The sequence below is a fragment of the Sturnus vulgaris genome, chromosome 1 (assembly GCF_052056855.1).
Source record: "Sturnus vulgaris isolate bStuVul1 chromosome 1, bStuVul1.hap1, whole genome shotgun sequence".
Classification (NCBI taxonomy): Eukaryota; Metazoa; Chordata; class Aves; order Passeriformes; family Sturnidae; genus Sturnus; species Sturnus vulgaris.
The window spans coordinates 120,980,541-120,993,790 of NC_142243.1; the positions used below are offsets into that span (position 1 = coordinate 120,980,541).

General features: G+C 41.5%; 1 long non-coding RNA gene across 1 annotated transcript; it reads right to left on the reverse strand.

Moving 5' to 3' along the window:
• Positions 1-764: 764 nt before the first annotated feature.
• On the reverse strand, positions 765-12,896 carry LOC148225463 (uncharacterized). The gene is made up of 3 exons (XR_015807533.1): positions 10,270-12,896; positions 9,369-9,517; positions 765-6,911 (listed from the first exon to the last, which is right to left on the reverse strand). It is a non-coding gene; the product is annotated as an uncharacterized LOC148225463 (long non-coding RNA).
• Between the last annotated feature and the right edge of the window lie 354 nt (positions 12,897-13,250).

Here is a 13,250-nt window from a genome sequence, read left to right on the forward strand (position 1 = left end):
GATATGTCTGGGCTGCTGCGGGAAGTTTTCCTCCAAGCATTTGGAGATTTGGAGAATAACACCAGTGGAGATCATTGCCCACCCATGGAAGCACCCCCAGGACCCATCCTGGTGCCAGCACTGGCTGGCAGCTCTGGAGGACACCCGAGTTGTGACTCTCACAGTAAGTCTCACCCCTGGGCTCTGCCCCCTGCAGCAGCCTGCTGGGGAATAGCCCTGGGAAACCTCATGGGACACCTTTCCAGCTCTGGGGCTACATTTACCTGCCTTTAAGCCTTGGTCCTGGGCTGTGGTGCTCACCTGTGCTGTGGTTGTGTCTGTGCTTGGCCAGCAACCCCCCTGACCCCAACAAAATGCAGAAAGCTGATCTCAAGAGATGAGTCCTGATGTGCTTTTGATGAAATAGTAAATTCATGCACTCCGATGAAGGTCTTACCTAAATTAGGACTTCACCTAAGGTAAGCCGTGTGCTTGGGGAAATACTAAACTCAGGTGTATATCTAACAGATGTATAATATGTATCTGATTTAAAAGGCACTTCTATTAATCTGCTTAGTTAGTAACAAATTAGACTTGTGGCTAGTTTAATCTCATCAAACCTATTTCACATCACAATATTCTAAAATGAAAAATCAAGGCTGGACAGGCAAGCACTGAAAGGGATCCTGAAAAAGAGATTTGGAAAAATAAAGAAATGTGACTTACAAAAGGCAGCACACTAAAAATAGAACTCTGTAGTGAAAAGCAAACAAACAAACAAAAAAGAGTGATCTTTATTCTTAACATTACCACGTAGCAGAATGCTCAAAATGGTTATTTACTAGAATGAAAAGCACCACAAAATACAAGCACACAAATACATATCTCGTATCTCTGTCATTGCTTTTGTAATAGAGTAGGGTTTCTAAAAGCTCAACTAATTTTACAACCTGTCTTTCCCCATTAAAACCTAATATGCCAAGAAATACTATGTACAAAGAAATATTAAAAGAAAGGTTTGGTTGAGCACGTTATGCCACCTCATGGTTACTGATGGAAATACCACACTCAGTGATGTTTCAGAAATACAGCAGAGGAAAAAGAGTAGCACATCTCAGTTATTGGGATATATTGCCGAAATGTCAGAAGTCCCACTGGGATCAATCATTGCAGAGTGCTAAGATCAAATCTTTGAATTATATATAAAGACAAAGCACTGTAAAATACATCTCCTTTTAACAGCTGAATTTGCTGCATAACTGCAAATATATTGCTAACATAACATATAATTCAATATTGACCTGGTACTAGCCCATAAATGCCTCCTCATGTAGAGTTTCTCTGTTTAGCTTGTTTCAGAAGGTTGCCATTATCTGTAAGAACACACTTATCCACTCCAGATAGTATCTCTTTGCCTCTTTAACAACAAGACATAATGTTTAGTTACAACTGGATAACAAACATGAAATTACAGTCTTGGGTGTATATAGCATACATTTAATCACTGGATTTGGATTTTACCATGACCTAAAAGTGCTAAGATAAAAAAAATCCAAACCCTCAGAAGAATATGATTTTCACTTGAGTCAAGGGTTCACATGTAAAGAATAGGTTACATTTTTCCATTAGAATAAATTATACACAGTAGAAATGGAAGCTGGCTGAATTGATGTGACCTGGAGTGCACAGTCAGTTAGGTGATGGCCAGACTCTTAGTTACACTAAAGTTACTGTGTAGAAAATGTTTGTTAAAATCAAGGGGTTAGACTCAGGTGACTCATGCATGAATAGAAATAATCTTGCTTAAGCTTGGGCATTTTTTCATACAAAATATTGAAGTTTAGCACTCCTGTGGCCTGACATTAGCAAAGGGGCAGGAGGAAAGGAATTGTGTCTCTCTTGCCCTCATATGAGGTTTGCGATAATCAAGCTCTTAATTTGGGCATCTCAGTCCAACCCAAAGTCAGAGGAATGGGAAACAAATGTACTTCCAAATCCTGTGATTTTACTTTCCCGATCTTTCAATGAATCATACTTGGCTGCAGAAAATTCAGAGTATGGACAGCTTCTGAGGAATGGACATAAAGTAAAAATTTAAATAAAATGTATTAATTAGGAAATGAGGAATGAAAAAGTTAGGTCATCAGAGTTTTTTCTATGGCTTGGTTAAGTCACAAACCAGATAACCTACCCATGAAAAATGACTGCACAGTTTAAAACTCCTCTTCAAGAAAGAAGCCCAGTCTTTCATCCTGACAAACCTTACCTGGATTATATGTCAGCAAGAGACTTACAGGTTAACTTTTTGTAAAAGTTAATGTGAAGTCTAGCACCATTTGTATTTTTAATATTCAGATTCTCTTATTAATGTAGCTGAAAAAAGGTCTGTGCCCTGTTTTCTGATAATAGAACAGACTCAGATAATAAAATACTTTTGATTTATATGTCTAGTAAGGCTATGGATGGATTCTATCCCTCTTGTCCAGGGAATGCACTTCTTGGAGCAGTAATCTGCAGCACAAAATTACAGATACATTTAGGGATTGTCCTCATTTCTCTAGAGGTTGCTTAAGCAAGGAGATCATGCACAAAGCAAATGTGACACTGGAGTCAGAATTTTTGGAGAGTAAAGAAAGTTATAAATTATCCCTTTTTCCCTTCCAGCTTCTGGAGCTAATTTGGTCAGCCATGAATAATGTATTGCAGGACCAGCTTCCTACCTTTTGAGATTTGTTCTGTTCATCCAGTGTTATTATTATGACTCTCAATCTGCTCTGTGTGAGATATAATTTTGCATAACATTAAGCAGCATGTTGGAAGTGGGCACTCCTTAATAAATACAATTTCTGCTTCCAAATTATATACAGATGACTTCCTAGAGCTGACTGGAATATAGACTCCAAAAGAGATCTTTTGAAAGTGCCCACTCCCCTATAATGACATTTAAAACCACTGATGAAAACTTGCTTGGGTCATTACATCAGTAATTAATGGTATGTAGATATGTCTTTGTCCTTCTGGAGAAGAATGAAGATTCAACTTGCTTGGTAGATGTGGCTGTTTATTTTAACACAGCTGTTACTCTGAAGTCCAAGCCTAACTGGAAAACCAAGAAGAAAATGCAGACCTTTTCTCTTTGTGCTAGGAAAATGCAAGGTGTTCTGCTAGCCTAGATCTGTCACAGAAATATTAAGGGAATGGCAGACACTCTGGGACTTCTCTGAAACAGCGAGGCTGCTTGCTGAGTGAGACCTCAACCTCATGGCCCTCATTGTATTGTGGCTGTGACACCGTGGGACTTGCCCTGTCATATTTAATCACTTGGTATCACACTCTGTGAAAAGAGAATAATAACAGCTATGTTGCACTTGCTCACAGAAACAGGATGTTACTAAAATTTGGCTTATTTCATGTAGCAGAGCTGCTGATCACCAAGCATGGAAGCCACACTAGCAGGTCCCAGGCCACCTTCTAGATTCAATGTCCATTGACTCCAGATGGTCAACTTGCTGCAAAGACAAAGGACCAAGGCTCTACCTCAATTCAAAAGCAAACTTGTGCTGTCATCAAATTCCTTCATTTTCCCCCTCTTCCCCCAAATCCAGCCTGGAGAGGGGGGCCAGGGTCTGCCCACAGCTGTGGTTGGCAAAGATGAGGGCACAGCAGCTGTTCAGGCTCTGCATCACCCAGAGCATCAATGCAGGAAGGGACTCAGGCACCAAGCCTTGCCCACCATGGCTGTGGCACTGTCACTGTCTCCTCAGAATGGTTTTCAGTCATGCTGGCTCAGAGTCCTGGCAAGGCTGCCACAGGCCAGGGACAAGAATTTTGAAAAACACACCAGAGAAAACATAAGAAAGTGAATATTCCATATTCAGAGAGAAGAGGAAATTTAGGAAAAAAATATGCCAGTCACAGAGAGATGAATTCCATGGGTTGTGAGACGAGAAAACACAGGAGAACAGAAAGAGGCATGCAGGAAATCAACAGAGGGTGGGAATCTTCTACTGCATTTAGGTTTCTGATGCCTATTTCCAGGCATGTTATGGGTGTGTGTAGATTGACAGTGAAGCTCTCCACTTATATAAAAGAATATTTTAAAATATGAGGATTATATGCAACAGATTGTGCCATTTTCTTCACACACAGCTTTAATGGGTGTTCTTTAGAGACCAATGAAGGGATTTAAGTTATTAGGTGCTATACATGAACACATATAGCTGTGGGGAGTGGGGTTTTCTTTTTCATTTGCAGCTGCATAATCTAATTTAGCATAGCAGAGTTCAGGAACTAAAAACAACACGTCGTTTACAGGACTGGGCTTTACCTATGTCTCTTTTTCCCTCAGGGCAAAAGTAAGAGATGTTAAAAAGAAAATCCAAACAAAAAGAAAAAAAACCACCAGAACTAACAGGCAAACAAACACAATACCAAAACCCCAAACAAACCAAAACCACTATAAGCCACAAAATCACTCATGGAATAGGTTAAAAGATTCAAGTAGAAACATACTATTCTTCACTGTAGTTAAGAGTGTTTTCAAACACTTAAAGATTAAAAGCACTATAAGGAAATCTGACACAGTCCTCAGGCTCCCAGACTTTGCATCCACTTCAGTGCTTAGTCAAAAAGTGAGCACTAGTACTCTGTGTGCCTGCTGCACTTACACCTCATCACGTCCTATTGGCCTTCCCAAAACTCAGTGCTATGTTGGTTTGCTGATATTATTTTTGCAACAGCAAACAAAATTCAGAAGAGTTTATTAAATGTTTTTACAAAGCAGACAAAAAGACTTTGCCAAAAACCACTCTTCAATAAAGAGGTGCATGAGAAAAATACAGTGTAAAGAGTGTAATATAGTGAAACAGAATTTAAATTATGGAGATACTTTGTGTAGGGCTACTTCATAGTCATGTCCCCCTGTCCAGAAATTGTGCCGGCTTGGCACCACTTGGGTTCATTATTAATATTAGAGTATTAGCCTTGCTCCAGCTGCAAATAAACAACCCTTGATTCGTTCAGTATGAATATACAGACTATTGGTACAGCAAAAGCAAGTCTAGTGCTACAAGGCATGTTTACCTTGGACACAGCATGAATTAATCTATATAGCATGTGCTTATTTGGGCAACCCTGCAGACAGCTATAGGAAGTTTTCTGTCTTTGAAACTAGCCCTAGTGGAAGCAATAAAAATCAAGATCTGGACCCAGCAAGACCTGTGGATAATCTCCGCAGCTATTCTTTACACCTGGCAGCTTCTGTAACTCTCATGTGACTCTTCAGATGAGTCCAGCTCACTATGCTCCACATACCTGCATCAGGTCCTGGCTACTCCTGCAAGGTGAGTGGGAAGCCCTGGAGCAGCTGTAGGTAAAGACAAGCCCAAATCATACAGGGTTTGATGTGGAAATGGGTTTCATACTTCACAAATGAGAAGTTACATGCTCCAGTCCCACCTTCTTCTTTAGCAAAATAATTTTTTTGCTGTGTGGCACCAATAACATCCCCTACGTGAGCTCAGGGGCTTGACTGATGGACTGGGGAAGCTGAGTGGTGACAAGTGCACAAGTAGAGGGCCAATACCTCAGAGAAAGACATTTCTAGCATGTGATGGGGCCTGGTGTGGTGGAATTACATCTCACTCATCAGAGTGGTACCTCCTCACCACCACTTTTTCCCTCAGGGGACTTGAAGAGGTCCACAGCATTGCTGCTATAGCAGGCTCACCGCCACAGAGTTAAGGAATTCTCCTGGAATTTTACTGGTGGATGGAGATTACTAACACTGAAGGTCAAATGAAAGACAACTATTCCATCCCCATCCTCATCCACAAGGCTGGGATTTACATCTTTCAGACACTGGCAGGCAGGCAGATGATTGAAAGCCACAGGTACATGTTCAAATCAAGAACAAGGGTCAACTGGAAAGCCCAGTGCCTGAAGTAACAGTGTTAACAGAGTGCAACTGCCATGTCTTGCTTCAGCTTCCATCCAGGAGCTAAGGGCCAGTTTCTTTCATGGTGCTGATGTATTCCTTCTCATTTCCATATTTGCTGTATTGCAGCAGCTGTCCCAGCAAAGCTCAGCACGCTCATTACTGCAGAAACCTACAGCAGCTTTCAGCAGGCAGAAGGCAAACAGAGTCAGGAGAGGGTGGCAGCTCACTGCCAGCTGCCTGGCAGGTCTGGATGAACCTGGCCCAGGCTGGGCTTCCTCCCTGTAGTGGTTTTGATTTGCTAATTTGAGGTTTCCCAGCCAATGTATCAATTTATGCGGTGGTCTGATGCTGGCCAAATCGCCAGTGCACCTACTAGAATTATTTACTCATTTCCTGCTGTGAGATAGGGTTGGAGGAAGGCAAAGCAGGCTCAAACTTTATAAGGGTATATCCTTAGGTCACTGGTTCCTTTCCTTCCTTACCAAAAAACCAAATTAATACAAACCAGCACACTCCCATACCTCCCTGCAGCCATGCTCGTGCCCAAGAATGGTTGATTGTGGGCTTTCCTTGCCCTTGCAAGAGGGGAAGGGGCAGTGCTAAGGCATGGTTCAGTTTGCTGCAGTTGTGATAGGGATGTGTAGCTGGGAGCCAGCTGGGATCCCTCCCTGGGCTGTCTGACACCAACACCAGCTGACAGAGCATCCTCCTCCTTCTGAAACTCCTCACAGGCCATCGTGCTCTCCTACCCATCCTGGCACTGTTAGACCATGATGTTCACCACACCACGATCTGGGTTCCAGGCTGCTCTGTAGTCCTGTGGCTGAGCCAGGGCCCCATCTCCAGGTGGAAGCTTCCACACTGAGCTGAGGAAATAACTGGGACAAGTAGCCCAAACACATTGAGAAGGACCCAGCCTGGCTGCTGTTGCTTGGCTGGTGTCATTTATCACACCAAAGCAGTCTGCAGATTAGCTGTAATGATCAAAATAGAGCTGTTGGAGACAAAAGAGGAAAGATTGGGCCATAATCAGAAATGTCTAGAAAACATCAGCTTTTTCTACTGGAAATTTTCATTCTCAAATTTCCTAGTTAACAGCATCAAATGAAAATGCTTTGCAGATGCATAATATACCAAGGCTCAGAGAATCTGAGAACAGCAGATGGCTTGCACACATCTGAGGAGCTTTTTAATAATAAACAAATAAATAAAGATTGGAGAGGAGTGTCAGTCATGCATCTTGTTAGATGTTTAATCAGGCAGCTGAGACATCCCAGTTTTTAATTGCCTTTATTTTTTAGAGCTACAGTCTATTTTCAAATTGCATAAATGAAGCTCTTTAATTTTTCTTGTCTGGTTTGAAGTCTTGTTATCTAGATGATAATTTATCAGGAAGTTCTGCAGGACACAGAGAACAAGATAACTACCAAAAGTTCTGCTACACATGAAAGTAGGAGATCATGTTTCATTTTAATTACTTCTTATACAGTTAATCATCCATCTGCCTGCATTATATTCTTCAGCATTATGGCCATGACTTAAAAAAACTTTCAAAACTGAAGTCATGACAAGCTTACCAGGAGATAAACTATGCTAAAGAAATAAAAATTATGTGTGGTAGTGATTTAGAGGCTGCAGCAAAACTCACAAGAAAAGCATCAGTCTAGACCTTTATTTACCATATGGGGTCAGTCTGTCTTGTATCTGAAAACTGAGCAGGACAATCAAGCTCTGTGCTGAGGACAGTTCTGGATTGGCTTTGGTTTGGTGTTTTTTTAACAGGATTTTTTTCTTCCCACAGTAAACCCTAGCCCTAATGGCACTGTATAAACATACTCCCACTCCTCAACCTGGGGATGACTGATCCCAGCAGACATCTGCTTCATGTCATCCAGAAATTAATAGGGAATTCAAAATATACACAGGCTTTGTTAGCAATGCCGCTGCATGGATGGGCATTCAGTTTCAGTTAGTGCCCAGGAGGTTTGTCATGGTCACCACGATCCTCTTTGGATATAATCTCTACATAGAAGTAATTTCATTGTGTTACATAGGTATTAATTTTCTCCTGTAAAGAATGAATTTTAAAAGACCATTATTCAGCACCTTATAACCCTTCTGAATGTTACTTTAAGTCCTTTTGAACAGCACAAACACATGGCATGGTTTGTGCACGTGTCTGCACTCACTGGTGTGGCAGTGCAGGACGTGAGCCTCGGGCTTGCTCTTCTCTTGGGAAATTGAAACTCTCCTAATTTGTCTAAATATGAGTGAGACATGACAGAAATGTTGTGTTTTGTGAAACCCTGACTTGTCAAACCTCACCTGGCACATGACTTGTCCTCTTGTCCCACACAGTTCTGTGGCCTGACTGCCATTGACAGCCAAGCCTCAGAGGGAGACTGAGTTTAGCACTGAAGTGAGAGTGACCATCACTATCCATGCTGAGCATTTGCAGGAATGGCTGCCAAAAGGACAGTATATTGCACAGTATCCTGGACTCTGCAGTCAAAATGTGCAAATGAGAAATCTGGGAAAACAAAAGATGCCCAGCAAGTTCTGCTGTTCACACAGCACGTTGTCTGGACTGGTATTCCCCACACTGATGTGATGCAATTCAGCTTCTCTTAAAATAAAATTAATGTATAAAGATACATACTTCATCTGTACAATAACTTCCTCACTCACTTTTAAGCATAGCTTAAAAGCTACAGTATATTCTCATCTCAAGTTTCACATTTTGTTAAAAGAGCTGGAGATTAATCCAGATGAATTCCTTTCATGTGCCTGGCTCCCTGGATGTGGAAAACAAAAAGAAAATAGCTGACAGATTCTGAACAGATTTCTTAGGGAAACCTTGCAAATGCAACTAAGGGAGGGCAAAGGTCTTGACAGTTAAGAATAAAAGGAAATGAAGAACTTTTATGTTGAAGTATTATCTTGGGCTGTGATGGCTTGAGCTTCAGCTTAAGCTGACACGGACTGGCCAGGGAGGTACTCGGCTTGCTCAAACATCTACTGTGTTCATGGAGCCAGCTCCCTCATTTGCAAGCATCTGTAGCAGAACAGTCAGTAATTTGGGAAGACTATGGTAGCTGTTGCTGGAAGAAGTAGTAACTGATGGCTCGAAGTTCTGGTACAGTAATTAAACTCCCTAAGGAGCCACAAGGTAGCACAGTCTACAAGAACCAAAGTGGGAAAACTACAGGGATGGGAACAAACTCATCCTTAGTTTGACAAGAAACCTAAGTAAAGTTTAAGAGCCTAGGGATAAGTAGCTTCTGTTCCTAGTGAGGGGACAGTTTATTGTGTTCAGCTTAGTGGCAAAAAGAACATAGAAAACTGATTTGGTTTTAAGTCCAGAAACAAAAAAATTACTGGTACTTTTTGCTGAAGTGGAAGACTGAGATGCTCGTTACAAGTATTAATGAGAAATAATCAGTACAAGTACCTCAAATTAAAGTAAAGCAGATAATAGGTCCCTCAGGTTTCTCTCTTTTCCTCAGGAAGTCCAAGACTTGTTTAGATCTGCTTTTAGATTCTGCAAACGGCCTCTATCAGTAGTACAACAATTTAAATTCCAGCAATGGATTTAGAAACCTGCAAGGATGGAAAGGATTAACTTCATCCAGGGTGAGAATAGGTTTGGCTAAAAACTTTGGAGTACTTCCATTCTAATATGACTCCTTTGCAAAAATCTCAGAAATTATCTGTAGCCTCTTCACATTATTTTGTGTCTCCTCTATAATGCTAACAACAGGATTATTAATTAAATATAATAGTATATTAAAAATTAGTAATTAATACAATAATAATCAAGTAGTCAGTCATAATAGTATCTTCCATTGTCTTTTGAAAAAGCAGGTCCTTAGGATTTATTAGTACAAGACCTGCTGAGTAAATCCTGGTCAAGTACAGTGATATGAAGTCCAAATTTCCACTTCTGCAGTGGAATTAAGGTCACTATAACCAGTTCATATTGGTGCCTCAAGAAGTCAAAGGGAGAAACTAATTTCCTAATGTGCTTCTAGCTAGAAAATTGCTATTTTAGTCTTTCTGATCTTGCTGATCAGGAAAATTGCAAGAAACTACACCCATATAACATTAGCTCTTGAACTTGTATACACACAATGAAAGAGATCATCAAAGGCAACTTGGGAGCTACACAGTCACAAGCTGCTGTGATTTAACACCAAAGCCCACACAGCCACTCACTCACTCCTCCCACAAAGGGGTGGGGGAGAGAATCAGAGGAGTAAAACTGAGAAAACTCATAGGTCGAGGTACAGACAGTTTAATAGGTAAAGCAAAATCTGCACACGCTAGTGAAGTAACCTAAGGAATTAATTCACCTTGCACAGGAGCAGGCAGGGGTTCAGCCATCTCCAGAAAAGCCAGGCTCCACCATGTCTAACAGTCACCTGGGAAGGCAAATGCTGTCACTCCAAATGTCATCTTCCTTCCTTCCTTCTTCCTCACGTCTATATGCTGAGCATGATGTCATACGAGATGGAATATCCCTATGGTCAGTTGGGGTCATCTCTCCCAGCTGTGTCCCCTCATGAGTCCTTGTGCATCCCCAGCCCTCATGACCCCCCTCACTTCACCAGATGGGGTGAGAAGCTGAAAAGGCTTTCAGGTTGTATGAGCACTCCTCTGCTGTAATTAAAACATCCCTGAATTATCAACCCTGTGTTCAGCACACATCCAAAACACGGTTCCATCCAGACTATGTGAAGAGAATTAACTCTACCCTGAAAACCAGCCCACAGTATTCAACCCAATTGTTTTAATGCTCAGAAGCAGCAACTGCAAGAATTTACCTCTTTTAACTTTTTGGGTTTTCTGCTTTTTTGCTTTTCATATACAGAAAGCCTAGTTGCAAGGGATGTTTGTTCACTACATTTCTGAAAATCAGAGAATTGGAGGGTTTTTTTGCTTAAGTCTGGAGTGAATGCTTTGTTCAAAGTGCTCCTCCAAATAGTGACAGCTATTTTTAAACAGTATAGGCTTTTTTTGGATTAAATTATCTTGGAAATTTTTTTGGTTATATAAGAACTAAAAGAGGAAGCTGGCTACTAAAACATACTGCTTACTTTATGAAACAGATATAAACATAATGAGGAAGTGATGAAAGCTGGAACAGTATCCTTATCAACAGGTGGCCCAGGGCAGGATAAACTTCATGAGTTGCCCTATAAATAAGCAGTGGATTAGAGAAGAGGCCTGCCCTGGGGAAAGGCACAAGGCTAACAAGGGAAGGTAATCAATCACTTCACACTATCTGTCAATCTGTCTTCCATGAAAGTACTCAAGCCATAATAATTTGAAAAGGCACTTAGAAACCTTAGTGGACTTGGACCCTAGCCAATTCCCACAGCTCTTCTGGTAACACCATCACCAGATACATGAATCGGAACTCCACAGTAGAAAAATCCCCAAAACTACCCTCACAACCCCAGATGAAATATTATTAACTGGATAAAAGTGACTGAAATCTTGTGTACACCTTCCCACCTCAAACCCAAACATTCTTGATTGAGCCCTGGCATGCAGATTTCAGCCACCTGATTACACACACAGCTATTCTTCTTTCAGGGCTCCTGGCTCATAAGGGCAATGCAGGGATAACACCTAAATGGGAAATCGTTCCTTCCTCATTGTTCAAACCATCCCCATACTTTCCTCACTGTTCCAAGGAAAGAATCATCTTTTGTTCCTAACAGGCCATTCATTTCTATAGAAATCTCCCCAGTACAGTCCAGCTTTCAATATTGTTTTGCTGAGCAGCAATAAATATGGTGGCACTGATGCTAAAGGAGAAAAGGTTAAAAATTAACCTAAAAATATGGTATTCAACATAGAAGTGCTTGGACAGTAATCTCTGCTTTGGATTCACTACCTTGCCAGGGAATTTTGCATAGCTTGTCAGCCCAATATTGGTGGGGGTTTGGGTGGGTTGTTTTGTGATTTGCTTTTCCTCACAATGAAGCTTGCAGGTCAAGCTCTTACTCCGTACTTATAGCACTCACTCAGGATGTTTCTTCCCTGTAATTTCTTCCTCACCTGAAGGAATTCAAACTGGTCTTTCCTGCCTCCCAGGCAAAGGCTTTCTGAAATCAAGTTCTCAGTTCTTCCCATCTAAGCTGTCTGTCCTGTTCTGCATGAGCTAGTTTTGTATTTATAGAAAAGGGAATCAAGACAGATTCTATAGCTAAAGGGGAGGAACAACCACCTGAGAAGGCAGATGTAATTCCAGTCACCTCCAGCTAATGCTTGAATGGTTTAAATATTCACTGGAAACAAGATTTAATCCCAGCTGAATTAATTCAATGCTCATAGATTCTCTCATGCAATCCTGCCAACATGCCCAGTTGTGCCAGTAAGATTCCAGTCCTATTGTCTCCTCCCTTCTTCTTCCCCCACATCCCAAACACCCCACTACATACCATAGTACAGTAAATATCTTACTCAACTTTAGAGAGACACAACCACACCCGATTACAAAATAGCAGAAAATACTGGTTCTTGGAGGCCATCTAGTGGGAAGAGCAGAATACTCCAAGGAGGAAACTATTTCAAACTTTTCTTTCTTAGAGATGATTTAATGTGGTCTGCAAGACATATTAAGGTTACCTTGCTGATCAGTGGATGTTCTTCCCACACAGCAACAAACAAGTTGCTTAGGCTCATACACTAGACTCAATAAGCTGTGAGTATGGTCATAGGCTCTTCTCTCTCTCTAGCATTAATTCTAAAAACTCTAAGAACTGGAGTTCTGTCTGTGCAATAAAAAAACATATTGTACAACACAGAGCAGAGGGGAGGTCTTCTTTAAAACAAACTTTTGAACTCGCTGTTAGGTGACTGCTAGACAATTTTGGGTTCCGGTAGTTTGTTTCTGGCCGGAGAATATGGCAGAAGATACTGGGTATTATAAGGAATAGACAGAAATTTCTTTGCTTACAGCTTTCAGAGCCCTGAGAGCCCCATTAGTGCTGCAGCCCCTTCTCACTTTCATGGAAGTTTGGCTGCCTGTGTTGAGCAAGCTCTGACACTGCCCCTGGGGTGAGCCTGGTCTGAGAACCAGCTGTGGAAAGGCTCTGTGAGAATGAGCTGTGGGCTGGCTGCTTTCTTGAAAGCTCCTGCCACTGGTCTCAGCAGTCACATTGAGTGCATTTAAGCTCAAGCCCTGGGCAAGGGTACCTGTGCTTTGGGCATGTCTGTGCCCGGCCATGATCCCACTCATGCTGACCCTGACTTGCTGGAGTGACCACAAAAAGTAGATGCAGGTTGTAACCTCCTGATTTATGACTACCACAGATGGAAACAA